General features: G+C 47.0%; 1 protein-coding gene across 1 annotated transcript in view; it reads left to right on the top strand.

Annotated features, from left to right (window-relative positions):
- Positions 1 to 1,932: 1,932 nt before the first annotated feature.
- LOC121277168 (zinc finger and BTB domain-containing protein 5) overlaps positions 1,933 to 18,168 on the top strand; it is a 42,242-nt gene continuing 26,006 nt past the window's right edge. Inside the window, exon 1 of the mRNA XM_041186274.1 lies at positions 1,933 to 2,159. The gene's annotated coding sequence lies outside the window, so the exon portion shown is untranslated. The remainder of the gene's footprint in view (positions 2,160 to 18,168) is intronic.

Genomic DNA, 18,168 nt, shown 5'->3' with positions numbered 1-18,168 from the left:
GTAAAGGTGATTTTTGTACTCCATGGCTGGAATTTTATCTGAAAGCTGCATATCCCGCCACTGGGACCAAATGTGGGTCCCAAGTGCAAGTGAGCAAACAGTAGGCCTGCAATGGCAACTTTACCAGCAATGGCCAATTGATCAGCCTCTGTCAGGGACATTAAGGATGGCAACCTGTCTCTCTGAGCTACCAGACCAATCAGAGGGCCAGCAGCTCTGCAGTGCCACCACTGGTGGCAGCCACTGTGAGGCTGGGAGGAGAAAGAGACTTGTGGAAAGGCTTTGGGGAGTCAGGAGGTGAGTTACTCACCATAGAATTCCCAGTCTCTGACCTACTCTTGTAGCCACAGTACTTATATAGATGGTCAAGTTGAGTTCAGCTGCTCCTGCAGCCCTGATGCCATCAATGGAGGGTTCAGCCCTCCAATCACCGGGGCCTGCCTGCCTCATTAGGAAGACACCTCTTTTTCCCTTTCCAGCCTCAGCAGCAGTTACAGCAATTCATGGCACAGCTGAGGCTGCAGGCTCTCTTATTGGGCCAATAGCTCCGAGAGGCAGGTCACCCTGCTTAATGTCCCAGACAGAGGTCTAGCAATTGCCGTCACCGATAAAAATGTTGCAGCGGTCCTGTCGTTCACCGATGTGGGCTTGGGACCCACATTTGGTCCTGGTGGCAGGACATGCTGGTTTCTGATAAAATTCAAGCCATATAATACAAAGGCAAGGAAGTTATGGTTACACAACACTGGTTTGGCTTCAACTGGAGTATTGTGTCCAATTCTGGGCACAGCCCTTTGGAAAGGATGTTGTAGGGATTTAGCCTACACTAAACCCCAGAGTAAGAAAATTCTTGTTGAGGAATAACCCTATTGGCAAAAAGGACAATCACTAATTTAGAATGCAAAATAACAAGATTTATTGGAAAATAAAGATTGATACTTCACATTTCACTAGTTGAGGCATGGCACAATACACAAGTCCAATGCGTGTTGGTCCATTTTTTTCCTGTGAATCTCAGGACTACTGTGGTCTTCTCTTCTTGGTTCCTTGAAATTGGTCCCTTGAATCTCGATGCCTTTCGAGGTTTTAACTTAGTCAACATAACTTTAACCACAAGTACTGGTTTTCCCAAGCTAGACTTTAATTGACTTAACAATTCCTCAACAGCTAAGTGGTTATATGTTTTCTATTCACTCTACTGAAGAAACTGGGGTTGTTCTTCTTAGAGAAGAGAAGGTAGAGGGGAGATTAAATAGATCAAATTATGAGGTGATTAGACAGAGAAACTGTTTCAATTGGTGGAATGGTTGAGCAACAGAGGACATTAATTTAAGGTGATTGGCAAAAGAACAGTGACATGAAGAAACACCTTTTTTATGCACATGGCAGTTAGAATCTGAAATGCAGTGCTTGAGAATGTAGTGGAAGCAGATTCATTTGCAGCTTTCGGGAGGGAATTGGATAAACACCCGAAGAGAATTGCAAGGTTACAGGAAAAGGGTGGAGAGTGGAGGCGTGGAACTATAGCTGAGTTACTCATGCAAGATAGCTGGCACTGACACGACAGGCAGAATGGCCACCTTCTGTGCTGCTATCATTCTTTGATTGAAATAAAAATGCTGCTATGCTGCCCCATGTTTTCACAGTAACTACACATCATTGGCTGTGAAGCATTTTGGGACGTTCTTAGGTTCTAAAAGGTGCTATATAAATGCAAGTTTTTTTCTCGAAAAGATTTAATGTGATGTATTATTATTTTTACAATAAATCATTAAGACAGCTGCATTCTATTTAAAGCTTAATTCTTTAGTATCACAGATGCCAACTGATTCTCTTTGCTACTAGTTGAGTTAGTCAGTCAATGACGCATAGACACAGAAACGATGCCAAGCTCCACATGTCAATCCAGGAGAAGGTGGTTTCCGCTTCCGGGTGAGAGGTGACCGTTTGTCAGAGGCCGATGGGGAGGAGGAGGTTCCTGCTACCGGTCTCGTTCACAGCCGAACAAACGCTGGAGCTTAGCTCTGTGACGAGCGGCTTGCCGGCTCCAGGCCGATTTCCCGGTCGGTCTCGATTTGTCGCTCGGCGGTAGCGACACGCGGCACGGGCGCGCCGGTTGTTTTGTTCCTGAGCGCGGGAGAAAGCGGCGCGCGGCACAGGTAAGGGGAAGGCGCGAGCGGGCCGGGGGCATGCGCAGTGCGCCAGAGGGAGTGAGCACACAATAAGGGGGGCGCGAGCGCCATCAACTGCATGTGACAGTGGTCCTGTCCCGGGATTCGCACTGCATCCTGTCCTTGCTCGGCACCCTTTCTGCACCCTCCACCCAGTCTTCTCCGGGCACCCTCTCTGCATCCTCCACCCGGTCTTCTCCAGACACCCTCTCTGCATCCTCCACCCGGTCTTCTCCAGGCACCCTCTCTGCATCCTCCACCCGGTCTTCTCCAGGCACCCTCTCTGCATCCTCCACCCGGTCTTCTCCAGGCACCCTCTCTGCATCCTCCACCCGGTCTTCTCCAGGCACCCTCTCTGCATCCTCCACCCGGTCTTCTCCAGGCACCCTCTCTGCATCCTCCACCCGGTCTTCTCCAGGCACCCTCTCTGCATCCTCCACCCGGTCTTCTCCAGGCACCCTCTCTGCATCCTCCACCCGGTCTTCTCCAGGCACCCTCTCTGCATCCTCCACCCGGCCTTCCCCAGGCACCCTCTCTGCACCCTCCACCCGGCCTTCCCCAGGCACCCTCTCTGCACCCTCCACCCGGCCTTCCCCAGGCACCCTCTCTGCATCCTCCACCTGGTCTTCCCCAGGCACCCTCTCTGCACCCTGCCTCCTCCACCCGGCCTTCTCCAGGCACCCTCTCTGCACCATGCCTCCTCCACCCGGTCTTCTCCAGGCACCCTCTCTGCACCCTGCCTCCTCCAGGCATCCTCTCTGCATCCTCCACCCGGTCTTCTCCAGGCACCCTCTCCGCATCCTCCATCCGGCCTTCTCCAGGCACCCTCTCTGCACCCTCCACCTGGCCTTCCCCAGGCACCCTCTCTGCACCCTGCCTCCTCCAGGCACCCTCTCTGCACCCTGCCTCCTCCAGGCACCCTCTCTGCACCCTGCCTCCTCCAGGCACCCTCTCTGCACCCTGCCTCCTCCAGGCACCCTCTCTGCACCCTGCCTCCTCCAGGCACCCTCTCTGCACCCTGCCTCCTCCAGGCACCCTCTCTGCACCCTGCCTCCTCCAGGCACCCTCTCTGCACCCTGCCTCCTCCAGGCACCCTCTCTGCACCCTGCCTCCTCCAGGCACCCTCTCTGCACCCTGCCTCCTCCAGGCACCCTCTCTGCACCCTGCCTCCTCCAGGCACCCTCTCTGCACCCTGCCTCCTCCAGGCACCCTCTCTGCACCCTGCCTCCTCCAGGCACCCTCTCTGCACCCTGCCTCCTCCAGGCACCCTCTCTGCACCCTGCCTCCTCCAGGCACCCTCTCTGCACCCTGCCTCCTCCAGGCACCCTCTCTGCACCCTGCCTCCTCCAGGCACCCTCTCTGCACCCTGCCTCCTCCAGGCACCCTCTCTGCACCCTGCCTCCTCCAGGCACCCTCTCTGCACCCTGCCTCCTCCAGGCACCCTCTCTGCACCCGGCCTCCTCCAGGCACCCTCTCTGCACCCGGCCTCCTCCAGGCACCCTCTCTGCACCCGGCCTCCTCCAGGCACCCTCTCTGCACCCGGCCTCCTCCAGGCACCCTCTCTGCACCCGGCCTCCTCCAGGCACCCTCTCTGCACCCGGCCTCCTCCAGGCACCCTCTCTGCACCCGGCCTCCTCCAGGCACCCTCTCTGCACCCGGCCTCCTCCAGGCACCCTCTCTGCACCCGGCCTCCTCCAGGCACCCTCTCTGCACCCGGCCTCCTCCAGGCACCCTCTCTGCACCCGGCCTCCTCCAGGCACCCTCTCTGCACCCGGCCTCCTCCAGGCACCCTCTCTGCACCCGGCCTCCTCCAGGCACCCTCTCTGCACCCGGCCTCCTCCAGGCACCCTCTCTGCACCCGGCCTCCTCCAGGCACCCTCTCTGCACCCGGCCTCCTCCAGGCACCCTCTCTGCACCCGGCCTCCTCCAGGCACCCTCTCTGCACCCGGCCTCCTCCAGGCACCCTCTCTGCACCCGGCCTCCTCCAGGCACCCTCTCTGCACCCGGCCTCCTCCAGGCACCCTCTCTGCACCCGGCCTCCTCCAGGCACCCTCTCTGCACCCGGCCTCCTCCAGGCACCCTCTCTGCACCCGGCCTCCTCCAGGCACCCTCTCTGCACCCGGCCTCCTCCAGGCACCCTCTCTGCACCCGGCCTCCTCCAGGCACCCTCTCTGCACCCGGCCTCCTCCAGGCACCCTCTCTGCACCCGGCCTCCTCCAGGCACCCTCTCTGCACCCGGCCTCCTCCAGGCACCCTCTCTGCACCCGGCCTCCTCCAGGCACCCTCTCTGCACCCGGCCTCCTCCAGGCACCCTCTCTGCACCCGGCCTCCTCCAGGCACCCTCTCTGCACCCGGCCTCCTCCAGGCACCCTCTCTGCACCCGGCCTCCTCCAGGCACCCTCTCTGCACCCGGCCTCCTCCAGGCACCCTCTCTGCACCCGGCCTCCTCCAGGCACCCTCTCTGCACCCGGCCTCCTCCAGGCACCCTCTCTGCACCCGGCCTCCTCCAGGCACCCTCTCTGCACCCGGCCTCCTCCAGGCACCCTCTCTGCACCCGGCCTCCTCCAGGCACCCGCCCTGCACCCGGCTTCCTGCTCCCGGTCCTCTCCAGGCACCCTCTCTGCACCCAGTCCTCTCCAGGCACCCGCCCTACACCCAGCTTCCTGCTCCCGGTCTTCTCCAGGCACCCTCTCTGCACCCTGCTTCCTGCACCCAGTCATCTCCAACGACCCTCTCTGTACCCTGTTTCCTGCATTCCAATTGTGTTATGCCCGTGCACCCAGCTTCCTGCATATCCAAATCTGGCCTCTTGTATCATGTCAGATGTTCTTCACTCACAATTGCCAACTGTGCCTTCAGCTGCAGAAACCCTTTACCATGCACGAAAAAGCCCTGCTGCGTATGTACCAGCAGGCTGCTTTTTGAACTGTTTTACCAAAAATAAGCTGCAAAAGTAGTTGTATATTTTTTAAAATTCAGCATATTGCAGGGAGAAAGAGTGGGGGAGTAGGACGAACTGGATTCCCCTTTGAAAGAATTGGTGCAGACTGGACGGGCAGAATGGCCTCCTGTGTTGTACTTTATATAAAATCCTAAACCTCTGCCTTTCTACCTCCTACTTTAGGACAGTGCTTAAAATCTACCTCCCTGCCCTTATTTGCCTCGATGTCAGATGTTGTTTGATTGCCTTTGTGAATCGTTTTGGAACGTTTTACTGTGTTAATAGTGCTATATAAACGCACCCACCAGGGGTATCCCACTAGGCTATGTCCCAAAGCCCGGGCTTCTCTCTGGCCAGGACACCCCCTCTGCAGCGGCCATCCCCATTAAGCCAGTTGTCCGCATCGATCCCACCAAGTCTCCTGCATCCGAACCTGCACGGGCTATCACGGTGCAACTTGTCCGCTTTTTCTTCGTGGATTAACCCGGCCTCCTGGTTACGTGATGTGGGATTTGCTTGTCTGGAGTCGCAGTGTAATTCCAACTGGAATTCAGGGTCCGGGTACCCTGAGCTGGGAGAGGCAGCCTCCCTCCGCTTGGTATTTGTTGTCCAAGTTTAGTATGAAGTGCTTTCCCTTTTTTTTGCGATTGTGATGCTTGTATCCACCCAGGACATCGCTGGCATTGAGAGTTACTCCCTGGGCAACGTTTAGTTGGAGCTTTCATTGCAGGCACTGAATCCACACTCCAGTGAGTCCCATACATAGATTGTGGTGGAGGGGGGTGGTTTAATGCAACATTCTTAGGCAAATTAACTGGATACCAGCAGGCCATTGCAAATGCATTCGTTACAACGGTGCATTGCAAGATGACGAGGCACTGACAAAGCTTTAAAGAGCCATCAGCACCCCCGTACACTGGACATTGGAGTGGCAGCAGCTCCCAGGCTCTTTGTATTACAGTTCCTGAAAGCAGCTGCACCCGAAACTGGGCAGGCGCGGGTTGGAGAGAGAGAGAGTGGGGGGAGGCGGGCTGGTCAGTGCATTGGAAGGCTAGTGGGGGAAAAGCGTTTGGCAGCCTGTGCCTAAACAGCCAAGGAAGCGGGAGTGAGGAAGGAATGAGGCAGCAGGTTTTGTGTGTTGAAGGCTGGATCGTGAGCGAGTGCTTTGGCCGATGGTGCTAATCCATCAATGCATCCGGTTTGCAAATGTGGATTCAGTGCTGTGTTGTGTTTGCACGGACTGCACGCAGGTTGTTCCCAGTGCCCCGTCCAAAAATGGTACCAGTGTTATTGCAATGTCAAGCGTGGAGACAGTGCCGTGTGTCCCGCACCTTGTTCATGGGGAAATAATCTTCTGGCTGGGACGCGGACCGTTTAATGAACAGGTTGAAGTTGTCAGATTGTGTTTTCGTTGGTCAGAGTATGCCAGACACCGGATTTGATACATTATAGTAGCGACAACTGGGAGTGGTAGACCAGGGCTTCAGATTGTGATGCAAGTCAGCAGAATATGAAGCTTAAATCAGGTAAGAACTGGATTTGAACCCCTGTATGAGTTACGGCTTTGAAATCGCCCTGTGTCCGTTTACTAATCATTGAACTTTATGCAGTCATTTTATTCAGTTTCTTTGCTGGATGGTGGGTATTGACATTGAAGGACTGAAATTAGATTGTTGTCCCCCTCCTGCAGTGACGGCTCAATGACAGTGAAGATTTAAAACAAGTGGGTGAAAATGCAGACCTCGAACAAAACCTGCACAGCGCCAAAGAGTGGCTTCATAACAATGTAGCGTGCCAATGTTTCAGACTGCAGATACCATGTTTCCCAAATCAACTGCCTTCAAATCAGTACAGGATTAGAAAGCCTGTTGATTTGTAGGGTTCCCTTTCGGGGTGCTTGCTACTTTCAATTGAATGATTTCCTTCATGGAGCTGAAATTTGAAACGTCCTATGAGACAGGAGGTTTGCGTTTATTTTTTTTTCTCTAAAAGGTACCTTCTATTGCAAGTATTCTTTCAACATACACCATTTGCTGCATTCCATAATTTTAGAAAATGCTGTGTGTAAGTGCTAAATTTGCCTTTCACAGTTCCAACAGCAACAACTTACACAGAACCTATAACATAAAACATTCCGTGCTGCATGAATTCAGAAGAGCATTACAGAACAGAGTAGGCATCAAGCTGCACAAGGAGATATTAGGTTAGATGTGCAAAAGTTTGGTCAGCCTCTTGTCCTCCCCTTTAAATTGAATTGGTGTTCAGGACTTACGTTTTCAGTACTGTTTGCAGACTCATATACTTCCTATGAGGCCTCTGTCAGTGACTTTCTTTGAATTTAATTCAAATTAAACCTTAGAAAAAGGAAGCTTGGATTCAATGTAAGCAACTTGTATTCATTGTCCTATTTATTCAGGTTGTGTGCAGTGTTTTTTTTTATTCGTTTTTGGGCTGTGTGCATTCCAACACTTGGCAAGGCCAAGACTTGTTGCCCATCCCTAAATACCCTTGAGGTGGCTGTGAGCTGCTGCCTGAACCACTGCAGACCATGTGGTAAAGATACAGCCACACAGTAATGTTAGAGAGGGGTTCCAGGATTTTGACCCAGTGATAGTGAGGAAACGATGATATAGTTCCAAGTCAGGATGGTGTGTTACTTGGAGGGAGGCTTGCAGGTGTTCCCATGCATCTGCTGCCCTTGTCCTTTCTAGGTGGTAAAGGCCAGGAAGGTGCTGTTGAAAGGGCCTTGGTGCGTTGCTGCAGTGCATCTTGTGGATGGTACAAATTGCAGCCACTGTGGTGGTGGTGGGGAGAATGACTGTTTCAGGTGGTGCATGGGATACCGATCAAGCTGGCTGCTATGTCTTGGATGTTGTCAAGCTTCTTGAGTGTTGTTGGAGTTGTACTTATCCAAACAAGTGGAGAGTATTCCATCACACTCCTGACTTGTGCCTTGTAGATGGTGGACAGGCTGTTGGGAGTTGGGTGGTGAGTTACTTGCTGCAGAATTCCCAGCCTCTGACCTCTTATACTACCGTATTTATATGGCTGTTGCAGTTTCGTTTCTGGTCAGTGGTAACCTGCAGGATGCTGCATTTTAACTGAGTTATATATTATCCTTATTCTGATTCTGCTTTTTGTTGCTGGGCTTACTCCTTTTGGATGTGGTTGAGCTGCCACTGTCCTATGGGCACCTTGTGGAACAGGACCAGATTGTAGATGTAGACTGCTCAGTACATTAAGGTTAGATGACACCTTGGGACAGAATAGCAGCAGCAAAGGATAAGTTCTTTACTTTTCTATCACTTGCGATGCAATGGCATTCAAGGCTATGGGCCTAGTTCTGGAAAATGAGATTAGAATAGTTAGGTACTTGTTTGACTGGCACAGACTCGATGGGCTGAAGGGCCTTTTTCTGTGCTGTAGACCTCTATGACTCTAAGTCCCTCAAGTTCTGGAGCCATGTCAGGATGGGATATTGAAATTGCACCTCGCTGCTTACATGTTACTTTCTGGCTGCCCTGATTTAAGCAAATTCAAAGACTGGTACAAATGACCTGGGAAGATTGATTGACCTGAGATGTAGGATATTTTACCAAATGCAGCTTTTAAAATATTATAAGTAAATAAAATGACAGTGCACCAATGGGAAGGCTTCAGTTAATTGGATGCTGTTTTAACAGGTTGGTGTAGGACAGTGTACTAGAGCTCCATCGGCCCAAGTCAGGAAAAGTGAAGCTACATGCTAGAGATAGGAACTCTCATATGCGCTGAATTCAGCTGTGCTGATATGGGGAATGGACAAGACCACCAATTGTAGGCTGTTCTTGTGACAGTGTCAGAGCAGCTTTAGTTTTCGCTTAGAACGGTGTGACATGCAAAAAGACCTAGAGAACAGGAAAAAAGGAATATTTTAGTGAAAAAGTCTGCTAAATAACAAAAAAAAGCTAGATTGATAAATGGTGTTTATGCACTGACATATTGGCATTGTGCAATGCAGCATAAATACTTTATTTGCATTCTGCCAATGCATTTTGTGTTCACAAATGGTGGTTGCCATTCGATTTTCAAATGTATGTCAGTATAAACTCAGCTGAATTAGAGTTGCGAATACTCACCGACATTAACCAAAATTACCTCGGAGTAAATTTTACCTAAGTATAGAAAGAAACTTTGTTTCCTGCTGATATAAGTTTGGACAAGTGACAGCACGTTGTCAGTGAGCAAGTGTCCCATGTTCCAGCTTACTCCTCTCTATTCCTGAAGGTGCTGATCTCTGCTGGGATACAGTTCTGAAGTGTTGATTGGCCTCCAGTAATTTGTCTGTGGTCATTCTTTGTGAGTTAAGACATGAAATGTGAGCAGGTCATTTTACTGGGCCTGTGAAGCCTGATCTGTTTTTCACCCAGACTGATAGTGGTCAGGAGTGGGAGCTGTGATTCCACTCCCAGTGACGTTGAGGTCAGATATTGACTTGGCTGAAATTAACTTAACTCATTGCTGCTTGGGAATTGAATCTGGGGCTTGCAGGTTTCCAGTGGCTTGTAAACTGGGTGTTGACTTGACCCCTGGAACTCTACTGAAGTGAATAACAATTTTAAAATTACTTGTTTATGCCATTTTTGAGTTGCAAATTCAAGTATTTGTGCAGCGTACATTTGCATGCGGTTTGGATCTGTGTACGGCAATGTAAATGTATTTTTAAAACAATGTCAGCCATGTGGATATGCTTTGACCACAACTAGATAGATAAGAGTGAAGCCAAGCAAGGGCAGTGTCACTGAGCTGGATGATGAAAGCGAAGCATTGGAGAATGGTGACCATATAACTGTATCCCAGGTAGTGTAAATGCTTTAGGGAGGTGTGAGAAGATCGGCAGATAAAGCAGGTGGGAGAGATGAAAAATGGTGAGTGAACTGGATGATATAGGAAGCCTCGAGGGGATTTGGATGAAACCCCAAAGGAAGAAAATTCTTATCAGGGAATAGCCGCATTGGCAAAAAGGACAATCACTAACCTAGAATACAGACTAACAAGGTTTATTGAATAACAAAGATTAATATTTAATATTCCACTCGGAAAGGCATGGCACAATTCACGAGTTTAACGTGTGTCGGTCTGTCTTTCCGTAGATCCCGGGACTTCTGGGGTCTTCTCTTCTTCTTGGTTCCTTGAACCTGGTCTATTGACTTGCAATGGCCTTCGATATTTTAACTTAGTCAGCTTTAACATATATGCAAGTTCCTTTCCAGCTTTAAGACTTCAACTCTAGTTTCCTGGTCAACCTTAATTGCGCAAGGTTCTAATCTACCTTAACTGCTGGAGCTACATACTGCACAACTTCCTGTTGCTGAGTCTCTCTCTTTGTTATTTCTAAAGTAGCTTGACTTTCCATTGCTATGTTTCCAAATACAAGGATTCTTGCTTTAAAGTGACTAATTGTAGGTTCAATTTATTGGCTAATGTGTGTGTGTGTGTTCAGTATTGCTGAAAACAGACATCGTGTTGAAGCTTTTCATCTTGCACCCATCAGGACAATCGTATGAATACCGATATCAAGGGAAGCAATAACTTCATATACCATATGAGAATGAAACTGCTGATTGGTAAGCAAGTGGACACTGATTGGCAGAGGTGGTGCCATGCAGAATGTACCGGTTTATGGTGACTGACAGTTAACTGCAAAGCATTGTTTGAAATTGAAACCAGGCAGCTTGACTCTGATTAGTCAAGGCATTGCCCTGAGAAATGCACCAACGAATGGCTGTCACTTATTTTGTTTAGCTGAAACAGGTGCAATATATGTACGTATTCTTTCTGTCTGGAAAGGACAGGGCCCTTTGTATTAATATATGTAGTTGCAGTTCACGCACATGTGCCATACTGCGAGCCTGACTGACAATTTTAAATTGTCTGTCAGCGTAATTTTATTTATTTAGCAAATGTTGTCCAATTGTGGAATCACATCTAATGTTGGACATTGTGTTTTGAGTTTTGCAAGCATGGGCTGGTTGGGTATGGTCTGTATCTTGCCTGTTACGAACAGCGGGAGGGATATGCTGTTGATACAATCCGCCAGTCTTTGGGACATACAACCCACATACCTAGCATCATACTGAAATTCATATACCACATTAATCATTTGTGTAATAGGCAGAACATCTTTTTGGCTTGACGGTAGCATCCTGTTACTGGTGAATACCACTTGTGTTGCTACTGCATAGTAGCAGCGTGAAATAGCTGTTGCTCAAACTTTGGAGATGCCTTGCCCTTCCAGGGTAATCCGAGGTAGACTGGGCACTTTTTTCAGGGCTGAAAGTGACAGTCTTAGGCCCGTTCATGAGTTTGCGTGATATACAGCGTGAAATCATCTGGTCAGGGTAGCCATTGTCTTGCAGGATGCTTTTGATGAGCCCAATTTCAGATCAAGCTTGTATGGTGAACAAGTTGCTTGGGCCCTATTTACGAGGTTACCGATGAGGCCAATTTTATAGCGCATGGAACTGAAAGAACCCCAACGTGTATATTGACCAGTGAAGGTAGGCTTGCGGTAGACTGTGGTAGAGAACCCCCGGCAGATTCCTCAACTAGTACGTCAAGGAAAGGGAGTTAATTTGACTGCAATGTTTCAAAGGTGAATTTAAGCGCAGGATAGAGCTCATTTAGACATGCAAGGAAATTATTACATGCTGCTACAGATTTAAATATAGCAAATGTATCACGCACATATTGGAACTTTGCGAGGGGTAGGAGGTTGTTTCTTCCCCTGACATTGGTATTCTTGTGATTGCCCTGATGAGTGCAAAACGAAAAGCTTCAGCAAAATGTCTTTTTTCAGCAATACTTGTGTGTGTATAGATTTAGATTTACATATTCTCAATCTGGAGTCCACAATTGCAAGGCTATGATGGTGCTCCCATAATGGGGTTAGGTAGGGAATTCCAGATTTTTGATGTTGTAATGATGAAGAAATGGTGATTGTATATCCAAGTCTGTCTTGGAGGGGAATTTTCAGTTGATAAGTGTTCCCATGATTTTACTACCATTGTCCTTCATTTTAAATGTCATGGTGCTGGGAGTTACTCTCTTGGAATAAGTAAGCCTTGTGGCTGCAATGCATTCTGTAGATCGTAAATACTGCGGTGTTTTGGTGGAACAAGTGGACATTAAATTCAGTGGCAGGAGTGTTCATCAAGGTGATTGCTTTGTCCTGGGTAGTGTCAAGCATCTTGTGTTGTTTTGGCTCGGTGACAATCGGGTACTCCTACAAGTTTTTGATTTGAGCTTGTAGATGGTGAGGTTGAGGGATCAGAAGTTGCTTGTCTGAGCAACCAGGGTCATGGTGTAGATATGGCTGGTCCAATTCAGCATCATTGATGAATGTCAGAATGTTGATGGGGAATTCTGATTTTTTTTTATATTTGTTCATGGGATGTGGCAAGACCAGCATTTATTGCCCTTGAGAAAATGCTGGTAAGCTGCCTTCTTGAACCACTGCAAGCAGGAGGTGAATTACTTGCCACAGAATTCCCAACTTCTGATGTGCTCTTGTAGCTACAATATTTATGCGGCTAGCCCAGTTACATTTCTGGTCAATGGTAACCCCCTAGGATGTTGATACTGTAGATTGATGCCATTGAATGTGAAGGGAAAATGGTTAGATTCTTGGAGATGTTCGTTGTCTGGCACTTGTGTGGTGTCAATATTATTTGACATTCAGTAGCCTAAGCCTGAATATTGTCCAAGTCTTGCTGCATGTGGACATGGACTGCTTCAGTATCTGAGGAGGTGCAAATGGTATTGAACACTGTGCAATCATTAGCGAACATCCCCACCTTTGATTCTGTGTTGGAGGGAAGGTTGTTGATGATGGTTTGGTCTAGGACACAACCCTGAGGAAGTCAACAATGTCTGTGACTGAGAATGATCTGCAACAACCAGAACCATTTTCCTTTGTGTGGTTATGACTCCAACCAATGGAGAGTTTCCTCCCTGATTCCCATTGACATCAGTTTTATTAAAGCTCTTTAATGTCCAATGCTGCCTTGATGTCAAGGGCAGTCACTCTCATTTCACTTTTTGAGTTCAGTTCTTTTGTTCATGTATTGACCAAGGCTGTAACAAGGTCTGGAGCTGAGTGGCCCTGATGGAACCCAAACTGAACATTTGAGTAAGTGGGACTTAATAGCACTGTTAATGACTCCTTCCATTACTTTGCTGATGATTGGGAGTAGACTGATGGGGCAGTAATTGGCTGCATTGGATTTGTCCTTTTTGTGGACAGGACATAGCTGGGCAAATTTTCACATTGTCAGGTAGATGCCAATAGTGCAGTTGTATTGGAGCAGCTTGGCTCGAGGAGCAGCCAAATCAGAAGTACAAATTTTCAGCACTACAGCTGCAAACCTCAGAGCCTTTGCAGTATTCAGTGTCATCAGCCATTTCTTGATATTACGTGGAGTGAATCGAATTGACTGAGGACTGTGATGCTGGGGACATTAGGAGGGTGTTGAAATAGATCCTCCACTCGGTACTTCTGGCTGAAGGTGGTTAGAAAAGCTTCAGCCTTTTCTTTTGCACTGATGTGTTGGGCACTCCCATCATTGAGGATGGGGATGTTTGTGGAGCCTTCTCCTCCCATTAGTTGTTCAATTGGCCACCACCATTCATGGATGTAGCTGGATTGCAGAGCTTTGATCTGTTGTTTGTGGAACAGCTTGGTTACGCTTTCATGCTGCTTCTGCTGTTTAGCTTGTGTGCAGTCCTGGCTTACTGTGAATAGTAGAATGAGAGATATCCTGGGCCATGAGGTTACAGATTGCACACAGTTCTGCTGATGGCCCAGTTTTGTCCTGTCCAGTGGCTGTGTTGATGCCTGGCAGTCCTTTCTGGCATTATTCGTTTTTGACTTTTCTGTAGCAGTTTGATAGAACTGAGTGGCTTACGATCCTGTTTCAGAGCACGGTTAAGAGTCAGTCACATTGCTGTGGGTCTGGAATCACAAGTAGGCCAGATTGAGACCGGATAAGAACTGCAGATTTCCTGACCTAAAAGGACATCAGTGAACTAGACTTTTTTGACGATCCAGTAGTTTTATTATCACTTACAGAGACTAATTCTAGATTTATTTGAACTCCCCTCTCACCTCTGGATTACTAGTCCAGTAATATTATCACAATGCTAGCACTCCCAATGCTGTTAGTGAAAGTTGGAGAAGATGCCATTGTCTGGTTTTTTTCATTCGTTCATGGAACACCATTTATTGCCCATCCATAATTTAGAGTCAGCCACATTGCTGTGGGTCTGGAGTCACATGTAGGCCAGACCTGGTAAGGATGGCAGATGTCCTTCCCTAAAAGGGCATTAGTGAACCAGATAGGTTTTTAACAGCAATCAGCAATGTTTTCGTGGTCATTATCAGACTTTTAATTCCAGATTTTAATTAAATTCATCATCTGCCATGGTGGGATTCAAACCCAGCTCCCCAGAGCATTACCCTAGATCTCTGGAATGCTAGTCCAGCAACAATACCACTATGCCACTGTCTCCCCCCTGTTAATTATGTAATGTGTAAGTGTAAGCTTGGATGATGTTCGTGGAGAATGGAGATGTGTTCTCCCCGGGGGGGCGGGGGGTCTGAATTGTTTTTCTGAACTGTATGGTGTATGGTTGATCTTCCTTATGATTCAGCTGATCCGTGTGCTCACTGACCTACATTGGCCATAAGGAAAGGGACATTCAACCCCAATATAATTGTCCACACAGCTATCCTTTTGTCTTCTCTGATTTCTTATATTGGTAGAAGATGATCTTCAATAAGATTACTACTTGCAAACCCACTATCCTTGTAATATTGGCAAAAGGAGATTAAATAGATCAAGAGCTTTCACATGAATATGCAGCTGTATGGTAGCATGGATGCTGTGGCTCCTAGTTGTCCTAACAACGTGAAGGTCAGGTGAGTCTCTAGCCTTGGTGCTGGGAGGGATCAGATGTTGTGTTGCACAGTTATCCTCAAACCATTCTATTAATATCATGCCAACTGTCTTTCAATTACAAAGCCGATATTTATATGATGGACAGCAGACACTTGGAGTAACTTGCAAAGAATGTTCTAGTCCTTTTAAGATTGTTAGTATGCTTCTTGTTGATCATTTTAGAACCTCTGGGCATTCCAGTTTGATTTGTTACTCACTGTAATGCCATGATCACTGAGCTAAGCAGCTACCATAGGTATTTTGAATGTCTTGGTGCTGTTAAAAATCGAGCAAGAGAACCTCATGCTGGCAACATCCTCAGGTGATGGTATGAATCTTCAGTGGATAGGCTGGTATAAAACCATAATTCCTGAAAGAAAGACTTTTATTGGTACAAGACATTTCACATTCTCAGGGCACTTCATAGCTAATGAAGTATACTTCAAACAGTCACTCTTGTTATGTAGGCAAACATGACAACTCCTCTGCTCTTCAAATGACACCATGTGATCTTTTATATCTGAACAAACTGGGTCTGAAGTATCATCCAAGGGGCAGCATCTCTTATAATGCAGCAACTCTCAGTAAAACAGATTATCTGGTCACTCCTATTTGTGGGAACTTAGTGTACACAAATTAGCTGCTGTGTTCCTTGTAGTACAACATTGACTACAGCCAGTGCAGTGCTTTTGAATTGCAAAGAGCTTTGGGACATCCTAGAGATCATGAAAGTCTACACAAATGCAACTCTTTCTTACTACAATTAAACATCAGCCTGGATCATATGCCAACCATTGATTTAAAGGTGAGAGCGCTACCACTAAGCTCAGTTTACAGTTGCTGTAAATCTATTGATATGAGCCAGTCACCTGGGTGCTCTGATCAAATCACGATACTTAGAGAAGCATTTTGGGTTTGTTCTTTTGCATACACTTCTCTCATCCTTGGATAATAAACAGAGACCTTTTGGTACCATTAAATTTGAGCAGAACCCGCTTGTATGAGAAACAGTGGTCTTATGTCATTATGCAAATCATACTGCTAAGTCAGGGTATGTTTACAAAACCTGTGTTAAAAACAGTGTTGAATCCTGGACTTGGATACTAATAATTATTAAAGATAATTTGCTCATCTACATTAACTCCTGGTCCAGCAACACCTCACATTTAAAATTCTCTTTCAGGCCTTCAAATCCTTCCATGGGCTCATTCCACCATAATCTCTAACCTCCCCTAGCGCTACAACCAATGTCCCCTCAAACTTCTTTGTTGTACCCATCTGTTCATTTGATTTAGGTCTTCTCCTACATGAAACACAAAGTCAGCATACAGATGCAGCAAGTAATTCGGAAGGCAAATGGAATGCTGTACTTTATTGCAAGAGGGATGGAGTATAAAAATAGGAAGTCTAGCTACAACTGTACAGGGCATTGCTGAGGCCTCTATATACCATAGAGTACTATATACAGTTTTGGCCTCCTTAAGGAGCAGTACTTGCATTTGAGACAGTTCAGAGAAGATTCACTGAGTTGATTTCTGGGATGAAAGGGTTGTCTTATGAGGAAATTTTGAGCAGGTTGGCTCCTTGGAGTTTAGGAGAATGAGGAGTGATCTTTTTGCAACAGGAGATTCTGAGGGGGCTTGACAAGGTAGATGTTGAGATGATGTTTCCCCTCAAGATATCTAGAATGAGGGATATAACTTCAGAATAAGTGGCTACCCATTTAAGATGGAGATGGGGAGGAATTTCTTCTGAGCGTCATGAATCTTTGTAAGTCTCTACTCCAGAGAGCTGCAGAGGCTGAATTACTGAATATATTCAAGTCTCAAGTTAAGGCCACAATCAGATTAGCCATCATCTTGTTGACCCACGGAGCAGACTCAAAGAGCCAAATAGCCTACTCCTGCTCCTATTTCTTATGTTCTAATAAATTCAGTTTGTTGTTCCTTCACATTCCCAATCTAAGAAAGTGATGTGATTGCCTCCTAATGTGGGAGGTATAATGGTTAATGATACAAGGTATAAGGTATCAGTTTTCTCTCTTTTGAATTGTAGGGATTTTTAAAGTAGAAGCCATAGCTGCGTTTCTCTCACAATCTCTTTTGTACTTTTAGCTTGAGCCTGATTGCACGACTAATATGAACCTCTGGAGGCATTACATGTTGACGTCAGATTTCAATTGCTTAGAATTAATTGCTTTCTGGAAGAAGTTTCTGTTACCTTCCTTTGAGTTTTTTGTGGCTGAGTGAATGCGTTCACAATTTTTTGCAATTCTAATGGCCTTGGGATCAAGTTATGAAGACCTCTGGATGGGTGTTTATTTTATAGGTTTCTATTTGGCAGGTGTCCAATGAATGGGAGTTTTCAGATGCTTCATACTTGGCCCTTGAAAATGATCTTGCTTTACAAAAAACAGGCCAGAGCGATTAACCTGTTAATCAAGCAGATAAGGGAAGTAGCAAATCATATTCTGTCTGACTAGAGTGGTGTTGTCCAGTAGGATATTGATGCTCGACAAACTTGTGGCGATCAGGTCATCATATTCGCCACGTGATACAAAGTATATGCAATATTAATAAAACAAATGTGCAACCTTTTAAAAATAGGTTTGAGGTTTTAAACCATCAGCAATCAAGATCGATACACACTGCCAGAACCAGGAGAAAACTTCAAAAGGGTTTTGCAATCCAACTGTTCCACAAAGCAAGCGCTCAGCATACTCTCAAGGGTGACACTCTGTTAACTGAAGTGTTCTCTTTCTGACCGTGTGCTCCAGTTTTTAAAAAAAATTCTTCAAGAATAAACTGTTTTTATCAGAATTGATATCTTAGGCGACTCAGAGGGGAAAGAATTGACAAATCTCTTATGAATTGGCTTCTGCGATCTAACCCTTGCCTTACTTATGCTCTGTCGCCTGCCATTTCCAAACACAGCTTCTGGACATTTAATAAATGTTTGGCTCATGTGAACCTCCTGTAATCTTTCCTTTTACGCTAAAGTGCCCTATTCCTCTTAATTGCTTATTTCAATTAATTTATTAATATGAAGGCTGAATATATTGGATGTTGCTGCACCAGCC

The sequence above is a fragment of the Carcharodon carcharias genome, chromosome 4 (genome assembly GCF_017639515.1).
Source record: "Carcharodon carcharias isolate sCarCar2 chromosome 4, sCarCar2.pri, whole genome shotgun sequence".
In the NCBI taxonomy this organism is placed as follows: Eukaryota; Metazoa; Chordata; class Chondrichthyes; order Lamniformes; family Lamnidae; genus Carcharodon; species Carcharodon carcharias.
Note: the sequence above shows the minus strand (reverse complement) of the source record. Positions and strands in the feature narration are given on the sequence as shown.